Source organism: Bidens hawaiensis, unplaced genomic scaffold, assembly GCF_021521415.1.
Source record: "Bidens hawaiensis isolate Kalapana, Puna unplaced genomic scaffold, B.hawaiensis_p1.1 tig00029616_1, whole genome shotgun sequence".
In the NCBI taxonomy this organism is placed as follows: Eukaryota; Viridiplantae; Streptophyta; class Magnoliopsida; order Asterales; family Asteraceae; genus Bidens; species Bidens hawaiensis.
This window is the reverse complement of record NW_027494906.1, coordinates 88,376-91,167: the sequence shown is the minus strand read 5'-3', so window position 1 is coordinate 91,167 and position 2,792 is coordinate 88,376.

Here is a 2,792-nt window from a genome sequence, read left to right as displayed (position 1 = left end):
TAGTAGACGGGAAAATCAGGCAACTTAGACACAATAAGATTTCGTTGGTCAAAGTTAGATGGAATTCGCAACGAGGCCCAGAATATACATGGGAACGAAAGGACGAATTTCGGAAGAAATACCCCTACCTATTTCCTCAAAAGGAAGTAGTCGACGCGTAAAATTTCGAGGACGAAATTTTTTTTTACGGGGGGAGAATGTAACGATTCCGGCAAAATCAGGCATACCCTAACCGGTATATACTATTTATGTGTTATTTAATAATGAATATATGAATTATAATGCGTTTATACGAGTATGTATGATTCACAGTACGGATTATACTCGATTATACAGTTAATCGTATTGGAAATACGACTAACTGATTAACGGTTATTGAAACCCGAACGAATCAAGGATTACATTATAGACGAGATATATGATATTTAGTGATGTTTATGAAGTATTAAAGCTTCGGGATAAGTGAATTAAAGCACAGAAAAAGAATTTTCGATTTAATGGTACGTCGGTACGTTAAACGAAACCTTTAATACCAAACCGAGCAAGAGACGATCGATCAAGCCGAAAAAGATGCGCAATTAGTAATAACATGATGTTTTAAGTTAATAAAAGTCATGGTTTAAGTTTTTTAAAGTTTTTAAAATGGTTTTATATAAATTTCATTTTTAAGGCGAAAACGACCGTTTTAGCCTCGTTTTAAGTTAAATTAAACATTTAACCGAAAAATGAACTGAACCAGATTATCCAAAACATTATCCGGATTTCCAAAATCTAAATGAGTGGCTAGAAATGGAAAGGTGGGTCCCACCCCACCTCCCCTCTTTGGTCCGATCGGCTTGGGGGTATAACCCCTAGCCTTTGTTATTTTTTTTTTGTAAACAACATTTCAACATTCATCAATTCTCTCCACATTATGAACTAAAAACCCGGATTTGTAGCAAGAAAAGCAAGGTAAAAATCGAGTCATTTATGTTTTCATCTTCTTTTCTTGAGTTTATTTGCAAGAAAATGAGGTTCCAAGTAAAAAAGGGTGAAAACCCGAGATGGAAACCGATTCTTGCATGATCAAGTGATGTATACGGGTTATACAAGGGATCTTGGTCCAAGAAAGGAGTTAAACGAACCGAAAACGAATTTTTACGGTTTATATCTTTGTTTTTAAATCATAACCGAACCCATGAAAGAAAAGGCTTGATTGTGGGTGTAAGTTGCTTGGTGTGGTGTTATTGTGCTTGTAGGTGTTGTATCTAGTTGTTAACAAAGGCTTGAAAGCAAGATCCTTGCGATTTGAAGCTAAAAACACAAGGTAGTTCGGTTTTTGTATGGTGTATGTGTTTTGGACAGATTGTGGTACATTTAGAGTTAGGCTATGAAATTTCACAGAGATGATCTACACATGAAAATATGAGATCTGTTAAAATTTGGTAATTTTTGGACAAAGGATGCATATTTGGTGAATTTAATGCTCGGTTTTGGCTAAAAATGGTGAAAAATATTTAAATATCATGATAAATTCTGGAAAATTCCAGATAAGCTTTTTATAACATGTAAAAGTCACACACAAAATTTTAGGTCAGTTGGTGAAGTCTAAGTAGGCTTTTCGGTTAAACGAGTTCTAGGGTTTTCTAGCTCGGTTTTAGTGAAAATGGCATGTAAAAAGAGATTTTGGTTTTGGAAAAATTACAGGGGACCATGTGGATGGCAGGGGTCATCCAGGAAAAATTTGGGATTTTTCTAAGGTCGTTTGGTATTTACGACATATTTAGTGTTTAAATGGTGTTTAAAAATAGATAAATAAATTTTAAATATAAAAATTTATTCTGGAAATATTTTTATAAAATTCCCCACTGTCAAAAAGTGGTTTGTGCAAAATTTCAAGATCCGAGATTAAACGGATAATTATTTGTGCTAAAAAGAAAATAAAAACAAACTTTTAAAGTTTAAAACGCGTAAACCGGTAAAGTTCGCCTAAACGAGCTGACTGGTGTATAAAAACCCTAAAAATGAACTGTTTTCATATAACTGAGTTAAACAGGTAAAAATAAATCATCCGAAAATAATTCGGATGATTTGAGTAATTTTATCCGATTTAACAGTTTCCGGTACACTAAAGACGGAAACGGGTCCCGCGGCCAATCGGGGCGTTTAAGCCGAGCTCTAATTTCACAAATTTAATTAAATTATCAGTCAACAACTATTTTCGGGTCGTGTGTGACCAAACTCATTTTTGGAACGTAGAAACGGATAACCGTGCTAGGCACGCAAAACGGGGAAAACGAACTAATAGTAATTTTAACTATTGAACTCTAAATGATATCACAATCTGAGTCCGGAGAAGTGTTTCTGGGTTAACATTGCCCCCGAAACGGGTACAGTACTGGGTTAACAGTGTCCCCAGATGTACCGGTTAACACGGTTAAAGTTATATTAATAGTGATTGTATAGTAACGAACTTAGGGATCGTATTACAGATCCGGATTAGTAGCTGCGTACTGTGTTACCTACTTGCTTGCGAACGGTGAGTTTCACGAGCCCCTTTTTCTGAATTGTTTTTAAATATTTTCTTGGGGCGGGAAGCATGTTACTATTAAAATGTTTAAGTACATACTGAACGCATGGATTTGCGTGTATTTATATATATCTTATTGTACGGGAATCATACGGAAATGTACTAAGATGGTAATTGTCTGAGTTGCTAACATTGTAAGGCCCCGTAACACGAGTGATTAGCTAAAAGCCGGTAGAGTGTGAATAGTACTATTGGTCTGACAAACCCAACTGGTCCGGCATGG